General features: G+C 40.4%; 1 protein-coding gene across 11 annotated transcripts in view; it reads left to right on the top strand.

The window, feature by feature from the left end:
* Positions 1-12,828, top strand: part of PHACTR1 (phosphatase and actin regulator 1) — a 291,827-nt gene that overhangs the window by 205,635 nt on the left and 73,364 nt on the right. The window lies entirely within an intron of this gene.

Raw genomic sequence — 12,828 nt, forward strand, 5'->3', positions numbered from 1 at the left:
GTAATTGAATACACTGTAGTTTCGTGTGTTAGGATCAAGGGTGTTTTCTCCTGATTCATTAAACACATCCTTTAAAGAAAAACGTGGTTGAAGTGAGACATAGTAGATCAAACCAAAGTCTGTGCAATTCAGTATCTTTCTCCAGTCAGCAGATTTAGTAGAAGCAGCCTTTCAGTATATAACATATATAAAGTATATAAAGTATATAAACCCATATATGTATGGGCTGTAAGAAAGGAGGAAACAGACTCTTTAGCAGGGTCTGTTGTGATAGGACAAGGGGAGATGGTTGCAAACTAAAAGAGGGGAGATTTAGTTTGGATATAAGGAAGAAGTTTTATACAATAAGGATGTTGAAGCACTGGCACAGGTTATCCAGAGTGATGGTGGAAACTCTGTTCCCAGAGACATTCAGGATCAGGCTGGACAGAGCTCTGAGCAAAAGAATGGAGCTGTAGGTGTCCCTGTTCATTGCAGGGGAGTTGGAATAGATGACCTTTAAAGGTCCCTTCTAACTCAAAGGATTCTATGATTCTATGAATATGTTAGAAGCAGGGAGAGTATGTACTTATCTATCCTCTGACATCCCAAATCAGCTCCCAACACTCAGAAATTCATGAGACGAAAGTTGTATCCAGGCACCCAGATCTAAAAGGCACTTGTGGGCTTATTATGCATTATTATTTGAATAATGTTATTTTAACCAAATTACATTTTTGGCCTTAATGGACGTCACTTCCCACTTAATTCCACAAGAGAAAAATACACTGCGCTTTTTTTTTCCTTTCTTTTTTCACATGCACACAGACAGTTTTCTTTGGTGCTCTTTATTTCTTGCATTTTACAAGTGAGTGAATTCTGTTACAAACCTCCACTGTATTCCCAATTAGCAACCCATTGCCCAGAGTAAAGAGCTCTGTTTTGCAGTGTTTGCTCTAGCATGGCCTATGGTCCCAAGGGCAAGTAGTGCAGACTGACTTGCTTCTCTGTGTTGTTATGTTTCCTCATCTGGAGCAATGGAATGTGAGCAGGGTGAATGAGAGCAGGAGCTGCCACAGGTAGTCCCAGAGCAAAAGCCCTTCTGCAATGAGTTTTCAGTTATTAGTGGATCCAGAACAGCCCGTGCAGATGCTTTAGAGAGCCAAAGGAGCCATGCGTGGTGCTGCTTCCACCACTGCATAGAATGTGTGTACTGATGCTGGTTTGTGCCCCAATTTCTCCTTCAAGGGAACTATCTGGTTCATGCAGAGCACAGCCAAGCTGAGTGCTACCATGCACTTTTGTGAATGTCAGGGTACCAGAACCTCAATATAAAAGATAACACAAAAAATACAGCTTCATTATTGCTTACTCATGTACAAGATATGCCATCCCTGTAAGTGTCCTTCCTTTTTCTCCATACCTTGTTTGGTTCTACTGTGTCCTTTTGGCAATTGACAATCAGACTGGCATTAGCCATAGATTAGCACAGAGGAGTTATATTTATTTCCTAATAATTCCTGGTTTCTGTTTCCTGTTTTTCTCTTCGTTTTCCTACATTTCCCAGTCATTCAGGGGAAATGACTATTAGCTATCATTGTGTGCATACAGTTAGGGCAGACTTTTCCCAAATGTGTTTTATTTGCTTTTATCAATGTTGAGTTTTGTCACTTGTCATTTAGTATCATAAGATCTTCTGTAGCTCTTTACAGTCAACCTAATTTGGCCACAGTCAGCAAATGTTGCTTTCTCCCTATTGCTGCCCTTTCTACAATTAATCTTTGTGGAAAAGAGAGCAGGGCCTACCACATCTCTCTGTTACATGTATGGGACATTCCTCCTTGCTTTCTAAGTGTTATTAATCCTCTGGAGGACACTCATTCTCATCTTAAGCAATTTTTATTGCTTTAATGACTTTAACAAAAGGTTTTTGGAACTCCAGAAGCACTATATGGAGCAGAACACTCATTCATTGGCTTTCATGAGCTTCTCCCCTCAAGTCCAGGATGATTCTTCTCTCATCTCTCTTCTCTTCTAGGTCTCCTATTTTTAAGTTTATCCTGTGTAGTTTTTCCTAGACTGGTGGTATGGAAACCGAGCTCACTGGTCTGTAATTCCTAAGCAACTTTTGGTCTCTTCACAATAACAACTTTTTAATCTTATCTAGGTTATATGCCACATAATATCCTTCTAGACTGCTGCTTTTAACCTTAAGTCATCTATGAATCTAACAGTTCTGTGTTTGATTTTCTGCATTTTTAACAGATGCACTTTGTTAGTCTCTAGGCAGTCGAGACACTTGAACTGGAGTGCTGAGATACCAGACTTCATTTCTACCCTTCTTTTATGTAATGTTATCTACCTTTGTAATGCAGTAGAACTGCAAGAAATGTGTCTGGGCTATTATTGGATCTCCTGCACTTCATTGTCCTTTCTGCCTATCCATCTAGAAATTTGCCTCATATCAGTACTTCAGTTCAGAAATGTTATTGTCTAAACTCTTTGGCACCTTCAGCTCTGTTTCCCCATCCCATCTGTGTTTTTGCAGACAAAAAAAAAACACCACTGAAATGATATCTAATACTAAATGTAAAAATGCTGCATTTTCTCAGATCACTTCAGCATCGTATTTCCTAGAGAGGAAAATAAAACCACTTTATCATTGGTGGATGTTAAAAATATTAGCTCCAACTTAAATAGTGGAACAATTCATGCTACTAAGGGGGATGGTGCATGCAAATTCTCATGAAGCTATTCTGAATTCATGTGACTGTGGCTGAGATCCCAATCTCCTCCTCCTTTTTTGATCTGTTGTTTCTGGAGGATTGGCTTGTATTGTGGAAAGTTTCCCTCCATATGGGGAAGTTATGTTTTTAGCCAAAACAGATCAAGACAATCAAAGGCAAACAATCAGACCAAGCCTCGAAATACATTAAGTATACTGAAATGACAAATGCACAACATTGCTTGAACAGCTTTCAGCTTCCAAAACAGGAAGTAGACCACACTATTGCAATAAGAGACTGGTGTTAAAGAGAAATAAATACATAAAACTTTGTTTTATTTCAGCATTAAGTCTGCTATGTGCTGACCAACTAGTGCTGTTGCACAAGCTGGAAATATCATCCAAAGATAATTGCTGGATGGTATGACAGCTGCAATTTGGGAATTTTCATATTTTGAAGGAAGTGTCTGTTGCTCTGTGATTCAGTCATCCCTATAATCAAGTCTTAAATGAATGATTTCCTGTCTAGTTCCTAACAGAGCTCCGTGTTGAAGGGATGTGGGCAGTTCATGCTCATAACAAATGTATTTTTAATTTGTGGGATCTTAGTTGACATTTTCTGGGTGTACAATAGGGTAGTGATGGTCTCCCAGAAGAATTTGATATCCTAACAGCTTCTCTGTCAAAAAGGTGCCAAGACAATTTTGGATTTAAATAGGTATTGCTTTGTTCCAAAGCTGTGCTTTGTGATGTCTATTTTAAATAGTTGTACATATGGATGTAGATACACAACTATCCAAACAATCCATCTGCTTTGTGTGTCTACTTGGGAGTCTGCACTGTACTAATCATTCCAGTGTCAATGAAGAATTTTTTTCCTAAACTATAATTTACAGCAGCAGCGTCACGTGTGCAAACAAACACTTTGGGGCATCAATTTGTGCTGGTATTTTTCATGTTATCCCAAATCCCTATTAGGTGAGATAGGAATTTCTAGTAGATAAAGCTGTCTCGATAGCCAAAGCGAAATTTCATTAAGGAGTAAGGCACTATTTTTGCACATCTGTCTTTGGGTACCAGGCAATTTATGTTGGTGAAGTTATAGCTGTAAGGTAAATCCAAGCTGTAAAATGAACAGCACAGCAGTTTGCTGTTACTATAAGAAGAGCTGTGTTGCTTGTCTTACTGATTGCAGCTGTTTCTTCTGTCAGCACTGTGATCCTCCCAGATGGCAAACAAGGGGACCGGACACTGGCCAGTAGTTTGGTTATCATCTCCCAGTAGTCAGTCCAAGCAATCATCTTCCCTTCCTACCCATCCACTGTAGCTGCTTTAGTTCTATCTTGATATTTTCCCCCATTGTTTCTGCGTCAAGAAAACTGACTTCTTCATCCTCTAGAAGTTACACCGTATAATCCAGTTTCCTGACATCTGCCAGACTTGCTTCTGTATTATCTACTCTGTATTATGCCATCTGGACACACTGTCTGATGAGGAGCAAATCCAAAAGCAGCAGCTTGCCTGGTTATTTATATCCCATGTGTAAACTATTCTGAAGAGAATTCTTTTCAGCTGCAGAAAGTCACTTGAGTTGTATTATTCAAGCAGTGCCCACCATGTAGATGATTTGGTTCTTGCTCTGAGGAAAGTGCCTTCAACTGTTAGGTAGTGGAACGTTGCAAAAAGGCATTTCTGCCTTTGCAGATGACACTGCAGATCCCCAAAATCGGTATCATCATCTGGGTACCATCTTGGAGCAAAGGAAGCACAGTTCAGAAATGTCACCTGGCTGCTCACTGATTAGCCTACTGATTAGCATAGCTGTTGTTTCTTACATTGCAGAAATCTGAGACTGGGAGGTGCCTTAAGCAAGCTGAGTTACGTTAAAAAAGCAGCCATTCTTTGAGCTACGCAGCTGCTGCTGTTCCTACAGATTTCTTTTTAATAATTTCAGTCTGGCATTACCAACCTTCTCTGATGGCAAAAAAACCCCACATTCTCAGTTTAGTTGATGCCACAACTTCTGCGTGTTTGTTACAGGGCAGAAGCCTGTAGGAGAAGCCATGATTTCGTTCACTTGTGATTCATCTGAAGACACAGGTGGATATTCTATCATTGTGTCAGCTGCCTTCTGCTGGCACTTAGGACACAGCTTCATTTCACTTAGAACAATGGTGGTAATAGCCATATTCAATTTATCTTTGGTTAATTAGGATGAAGTAGGAATTCAGCGTGGGCTCTTAAAGCCTGCCAGGTTTCTTACTTGGATGAAAATCTTCAAAGAAGGCAGTACCACCCCCTTCCATACTGTTTTTGATGCCTAAATTATATATATTCAGAATTCCCAGGATATGGCTTTCTGTGCTGTAATCACACTGTAATTGTAGGGCAGGTGTTCTCTAATGTATGCTATGTTACGTTCCTGCTAGTTTCTTTAAATAAGCCACAGAAGCTCATTTTTCATTAAGTGATGTGGAAGCAACATATTTTGGTGATTCAACTTTCCAGTTCTAGTGTACATAAGAAATCACAAAAATGCTTTGCTACAGTTCCCAGGAAAGAATGCCAGGAATGCCTTTTCTTCTTCTTTTTTATTTTTTGCAACATATTCTGGTCAGCTCTCTGAATACTTCCTAGCCTTCTGTACATTCCTACTCCAGCGTGACAGGAAAACCAATTATGTACAAAGAGAGTTGTCCTGGTTTTAGCTGGGACAGAGCTGATTTTCTTCAAAGTGTCTGGTACAGCTGGGCTTTGGGAAAGAAACCAGTGTTGATTACTGATGTTTCATTTGTTGCTGAGCAGTGCTGTACAGAGCTGAGATGTTTCAGTTTTCAGTTTCTCATACTGCTCTGCCAGCAATGGGGCTGGGGGTAAACAAGAAGCTGGGAGGGAACAGAAGCAGGACCTAACCTGGCCAAAGGGATATCCCATTCCTCATTGCATCTTGTGAACAACCTATAAAACCAGTTGGCTAGGGAGTCTGTTGCTGTTTGGGGGCTGGCTGGGCATTGCTCAGTGGGTAGTGAGCAGTTGCTTTGTGCATCCCTTGCTTTGTGAGTGTTGTGTATACATGTATATATTGTTTGTTTGGTTTTTTTTTTTCTGATTCTCTGCCCATCCCACAGGGAGGGTGGGCAGTGAGTGAAAGGCTGTGTGGCGTTCCACTGCTTGCCAACTTAAACCACAACAAGGGTGAAAATGCAGGTCTTTTCAAAATGCTGTTCATAGACTATCACATTACATTGACCGAGTGGAGTTCTGCTTTGCTTATTAGCTGAGCAGTTGGGGACAGTACCATTTTTCTTTTGGATGTCCAGGGACTGGTTTTCTTCTCACCATTCTCTGATATATTTTTTCAAGCCCTTTGTTATATTTGTAAAGATCCTTTATTTTAGCTCGTGTTTTCATGCATTCATCTGATTGCAGACTAGCTCTGTTGAGCCTGTGAAATCCATTATGTCGGGTTTCTTTGGATCTAGTTGAAGTCCAGTACTTTTCTTGGGAAAGTAGCTTCTTTTACTGATTTTTTTAAAATCATTTTGTATATGAAAAATATACAGTCTATCTGTACTCAAATGAGATTTCTGATTTCTTTGGTTCAGTTCCTTCTTTAATTATATTAGAGGAAATCATTCAAATATTATTTATCTGGCTTTCCTTGTGTTTGCTGAATTTGTATTTGTACACTGACTGTATTTCTGATTTTCACTACTGTTTTGTGATCTTCTTTGCTTATTGGGGTTTGTAGTACTTTGATTAGTTCCTGTAATTCTGTTTACAGTTTTGACCTTGAAACTCTTTATCCTGAGCCTGTCTTCTGACAGTTGACTTTGTATGTAGTAACAATCAGTATAAATCTAGTTTTCTTAGGGTTGGTTTCACCTTTTCTGCAGTTTAACTTTCATCAGATTCCATCAGTAGGGAGGAAATAATTCAATTTTCATCTGTAGCCAACAGGTCTGACAACTGTTATATGTTCTAAACCTTTCTAATTAGTAATTGGAAATTTGAGGTTTGAGCCTGCATTCCCAAAGCAATCTGAACATTCCTACTGTGTAATTTCCATGGCTAGGCTATAGCAAAGGACAATTGTCCGTGCTCCTACTCCAGGGCTTCTTATAGGAGATGGGCTGGTGTCTTGAGTTTGTCTAAATGTAAGTAGAAGCAATATGCCCTAATATCATTCTCTGTGTTTTAGGGAATCGTAATCTAAAATAAATCTGTTTGTACTTTCAGTACTAAAAATAAAATCAATAGTTTGTTTTGGCTTTGGGCCTCTTTTTTCCCTGTTATTTTATTTGTATTAATTATAGATTAAAAAAAACAGTGCATCTAGAAGGTCATTTTATAGCCTAGTGCGTAGGCCACTGGCTACACAATGATTGCTGTTAATTATTTGCAGATGACCTAGTAGGTGTTCAGCTGAGTTGTTTCAACTTGTCTGTACCTCCCTTTGCTACTTCTGCAGCAACAGTAATATTGCTTTGCTTCTCCTGTGGTTTTAGTTACTCATCCAGTGGGGTATCAATACTGTTCCTATTTATTAGTCTTATAGCACCTACCACAGAAGTTTTCCAAATGGTTCACATACTGAAAGGGATTGATTTTGTCAACACAAAGAGTCACCTGGAGAGATATTTATAGTATTTTATTTTTTAAGAAACCAAGCATAACTTTTAGTACCCTTACATCTTTTTCCAACTGACGTTCGTTTATTTGTAATTTCATATAATGGAAGTGCTTGGCTACAGTCAGAACAGGAAATTCATAGGTAGACATCAGTCAAACAGATGCTTCCAATCCTTTCTAGGTAGTTATCAGAGACAGATTTTGTAAATAGTACTGTTGTAGGAAGATCCTGGCTGAGGCTAGAGAGACCTAAAGCTTTAGTAAGAAACTTCAAATCTCAGATACTCAGAAACCTGTTAAGATAGTTTTCCTTCCTTCAGGCTCCAAGAGATATGAAAATGTTATAAGAAAAAAGAAAAAAAAAGTATTTAGGGCTAAGCAAAGCAAAACAGTTATTTCATCCAAGCTATGTTTTACAGTTGTGCGAACCTCAAGCTCACAGCAGTGATGCTACAAATATTGAATCAATCCTAAAATTAATAGAACTCTGTATGAGCTGGCACACCTTTGTTTCTCTCAACTTGGTCTGAGACTTTTGTCTATATCTTTCATAAATTTTTCTCCTGTCAATATTGATTTCAAGATTAGACTCAGTCCTCATTTTGTGCTTCTCCAGCTCAGCTGCTCACTGTTAGCTTCCTTGGCAGTCTGGAAAGAATAAAGGCATTTCCAAGGTGCAGTTTAGCCTGTTTTAGATGCTACGTTGGGCTGAGGTCAGTAATGTTTGAGAATTGCTCTTACTATATAAGGGGACCAGTTGGAATCAGAAGCTCACACTGTATAAATTTAACAGGTGAATCCTGCTCTGTTTGATTATTAAGAAAGTCTACATAGGTAGAAGAGTTTCAGTCTGATGCAACATGTTATAGTAGATAATCATAGAATCACCAAGACTGGAGAAGACCCCCAAGGTCATCCAGTTCAACCATCTACCTCCCACCAATATTTCCCCACTAAACCACGTCCCTCAGCTCAACATCCAAATATTTCTTGAACACCTCTAGGGATGGTGACTCCACCATCTCCCTGAGAAGCTCATTCCAGCACCTGACCACTTATTTGGAGAAGAAATTTTTCCTAACATCCAATCCAAACCTCCCCTGAAGCAACTTGAGGCCATTCCCATTTGTTCTGTTGCTAGTTACGCAGGAGAAGAGGCCAACTTCCAGCTCACCACAACCTCCTTTCAGGTCATTTTAGAGGGCAGTAAGGTCTCCCCTGAGCCTCCTCTTCTCCAGACTGAACAATCCCAGCTCCCTCAGCTGCTCTCCATAAGACTTGTGCTCCAGACCCCTCACCAGCTTTGTTGCCCTTCTCTGGACACTCTCCAGAGCCTTAATGTCTTTCTTATAGTGAGGGGCCAAAACTGAGCACACAGTACTCAAGGTGTGATCTCACCGGGGCTGAATACAGAGGGGTGGTTGATTTCCTTGCTCCTGCTGCCTGCACTGTTTCTGTTACAAGCCAGGATGCCATTGGCCTTCTTGGCCACCTGGGCACACTGCTAGCTCATGTTCAGCCAAGCATCAACCAACACCCTCAGGTCTTTTCCTGCACACATAATCCATTCACACCTGGAAAATTCTCCTTTGCAGATCTAAAGGAAATTAATGATAGTTCTTCTTAAAATTGCAAAATTATTGGTTGAGTTGTTTCTAGTTACTCAGAACTGAAACATTAGCAAAGCAATTTTTTACCTATTGAATTCAAATATAATTGACGGACCAGGAAGCTCCTCCTCTGTGCTTCATTCATAGCTAATGATTTTTCCTTCCTAAAATCATCATGAAGATCCTAATGACCTTTGAAAGGAGGAATTCATGCAAAGCAGCCCCCAGTGCTCTTTAGGCTTAAGGGCAACCTCAGAAGAAGGCAGAGTTAAGAGTCTGCTGGGGCTTTAGTTTTGATTGCCAGATAAATAGAAGGGGCAGGACTTGTGTTTAGTCCACCCCTTGGTTTAAACAGCAACATGACAAGTTATGTGAGGGGGAGATGCATGTTGGAAGAGTTCACCTGGGATGTCTTGGTCCTGGGGCAAAGAATGGCAGGATAGAAAGGTCAAATATCCTGACCACATAAATGCCTCTTTGGCTACTTAATAGAACAGCATAGGCACTTGGCACAAAGGCAGCAGCATGCTTCAACTTCTCAGCTGGAGGAATGGCCCACGAGCACTGTCATCATGGAGCACAGCAGATTATTAGAGGAATAAAGACAAAACTGTGCTTGATTTCCAGAATGGAGGCGCTGGAAATCCTCGTGACCCTGTCAGGGCTTTTCTGTTCTTAATGGGTCTGCCACAGAGAAGACTGTGTTTGAACAGTGGAGGGGTGCTGCTCCTGGGGAAGAGTTCAAAAGCACTAGCTCAGGAGCATTAATAAAAGTATTTCCCACTGTTTATTCATCAGAACTTGAAAGTAATAGCTACTGCAGAGCTCAGTGGCAAAATCTGTACATTTATGTCATAAAATACAGACATCTCACTTCTACAAGCTGGTAACAGTATTTGTTGGGAAACGGGTGAATTTGTTAAGATAACTAGTTTCTGGTATAAGCAGTCCCCAAAAGGGGGCTTAATGCTTATTTCTAATCTCCTGGAAGATTGTACAAATGAACAAAATGAGGTTAATCACCAAGGAAAATCACCAATGAAGCAATACATCTTTTGTTAAGTATTAATTATAATTTATTTGCTCCCATCACAGAATTTACAGGGTTCTCATGAATCGAGGATTAATTCAGAGGTTTTTTATTTACTGTACTTTTTTTTTTAATTTATTTTATGTACTCTGAGTGGATCCCCTCTTAATTGAAAGTGAATGAATTCATTCTGTATCAGCTTTCTGCTTGAAAATAAAATCCTTCGTAAAAGATCTGGCAATCTTTGTCAGAGAAATCGAGGCAGAGTGAAACATTTGATTGTACAAGCTGTTAGAGCCTAATGAGTTCTGCATTTAGACACTTGCATGCTGGTTTTTTTTTCACTTGATCCTGCAGTAGCATAGCAGTTTACGCATTTAAATGTGCAAGACTTGTTCGGGAGGAAGATCTGTAATAAGAGAAAGCAGCGTGTTCCATCGTTTTAGTGTAGCATCTGTTATTATCATTCAGTGCTGCTCTTAGCCCAGCATGCCCTTCCTCTAAATATCTTATTAATTAAACTGGCTTAGTAGGAAAATAATTAATACTTTCTGTTCTATGCCTACTTAGAAAGGATTTGGAAACTGAAAAAAAAGATTGCTTTCATCTAAGCTTCAAACTGGCGTGGTTTGATTTGGGTTATGGGGGGTTTGATTTTCCTTTTGCCATTCTGGATTAGAAACAGATCACAACTAAAAGGAGATGTGTGAAAGAACCTATGTATTTAGTCTTCTGAAAATTTAGATAGACTGCTAGGTGAACTGCAAAATAATCTGTGTTTGTGAGAATTCTTGCCCTATATTTGAGTACGTTGCTCTGTGACAGTTTTGGGAAAGTTGCTCCTCTGCTTCTGCATAGTATTCACTTTAGGACTCAGACCCCAGAAGTATTACTGGGTTTCTTACTGCTGCTTTTATGATGTGATGGGATTGCCTGGCTACAAAGTCAGCAGTAATTGTGCTGCACAACTAGCTGAGTGTTCACAAGGCAAAAGGGTGGGATGAGGAACGCCAGTGAGTGCCAGTGCCTGTGCAAAATGACAGACATGTTTGTGTCCTCAGTGGTTGACTTTGATGGCTTGACCTACACACCCCAGGGGGTCTGTACCTTTTGTTGGCCATTCTCACCTGGCTTATTTGTGTATGGTGTATGAAAACCAAGCATCTTGTATGGAAATCTATCTGCTTGTATACAACATATGGTTCTACTCCTGCAGTCATGTGCTCGGATTTGTATGTAAAGCGTGAGTCTGTTACTTTGCTATTTCTGGTGAAGTTCAGAAATAGCAGAATTTGCCTCTCTCTTTGTTTTGTGAAGAATGCTGCTGGCCTACAAACAGAAACTGCTGCTTTGCTGCTGGTTTGCCCTGCTTAATTGCCCTCCAACCAACACAAGCTGAGTGCTCTACTCTGTTTGCATTTGGGGAAAATTACTGTTTCTCAGACTTATTGGAAAAGGAGTTCAGTAAGGCCAAATTAGTCTTTAAAGACAGGATTTTAATGATCTCTGTGGTGGGAGAAAGCTCAAAGATTGGCTGTAGCTTGTTTTGACTTTTTTTTTTGGAGGGACTGATGGTGGCTGTTCTTAGAGAAGAAGCTTTAAATGCCATACCAGAACAAGGCTGTTTGGATGCAAGGAAAAGACAGATGGACGGCCAGTCTACAAGGCAACTCCGCAGGCTGATTGCTGGGGTGTCTATCTGTCAAAAGCATATTAGAAATCTAAGTTCTGCTGAAAGGCAGTGAGGTGCCTAAAGCACTTCTTAAACTGGGCTGTTACAGTAAGAGCTTCAGAAATAAAACTGTGCCACACAGCGGGCCAATGGGGCTTGTACTACCATAATTCTGATTGATGTTGAAGCTCAGAGGGTGTGTTCAGAAGAAAGCAGGGGTTTTATTAGCTACAGATTGTGTCTGCTGGCTTTCTCAGTCCTAAAGAATACATGTTCAAAGCCGATCTTAAAAATGGGGAGATCTAAATTGATATTATGGAATTGAATGCTTTATAAATCAGCACTGCCTTGTTCGTGCTAAGCCACTCGTATCTGACAGCAAATAAACTGCAATGAATGCAGTGTGTCAGTGTAAGCACAGCTAATTCACCAAGTATATTGTGTCCCTCTGGGAACAGAGAGCAGCCAGCAGCGCCGGAAAAGGTTACATCCTTGTGTTTTCAGGGGCAGAGTGTTTTGGAGCCCCTATTGCTTTAAATCTGCCTTGGGCAGACTGAAGAAGCAAAGTCTCAGTTCATCTGTGTGTGCATCTGCGCTGTGTCTGATAGGGGAGCATATGGCAGAAGCGGTTCGCCCTTAACTGTGCCTCTTTTTTGGCAAGCATGAGCCTGTTTCTCGGAGAGCGCACACAGCCACAGCCCCTCCTGCACATCACTTCTCGTGCCCCTTGCTTGCTGCCTTTCAGCAGTTCGCCTGAATCCATGTCCTTTGTGATGTTTTGGTTAATTGGACATTGTTTTAATTACTGCTGAACTAAACAAACATGAAATTTCTATCTGTCATCTTGCTGCCCCGGTGACCACAGTCTCCAAGCAGCAAATACAGGACCCAGGCTGTTGAGCCCTGGTGTTAAATTACTGTCATGGAGTGTCATTTGTTTGTACTTATTTTGGGGAAAACACCCCTCCAGGGAGAAGACTCCATTAAACAGCTCATTTTTGGCACTATCCCAAATGCCTTGTTCTACTCTCATTGGAGCTAGTAGCAAATTACTCTTGTCTTCAGGGCACCAGCGGTGCCAGTACTCTTCCATGGCCAGAGGACAATCCACAGCCAATCCACAGTCTTTCTCCATGATTTTTCACATTACTTTCTTTTTTACCTTTCCCTCACAGACATT

Source organism: Lagopus muta, chromosome 3, assembly GCF_023343835.1.
Source record: "Lagopus muta isolate bLagMut1 chromosome 3, bLagMut1 primary, whole genome shotgun sequence".
Classification (NCBI taxonomy): Eukaryota; Metazoa; Chordata; class Aves; order Galliformes; family Phasianidae; genus Lagopus; species Lagopus muta.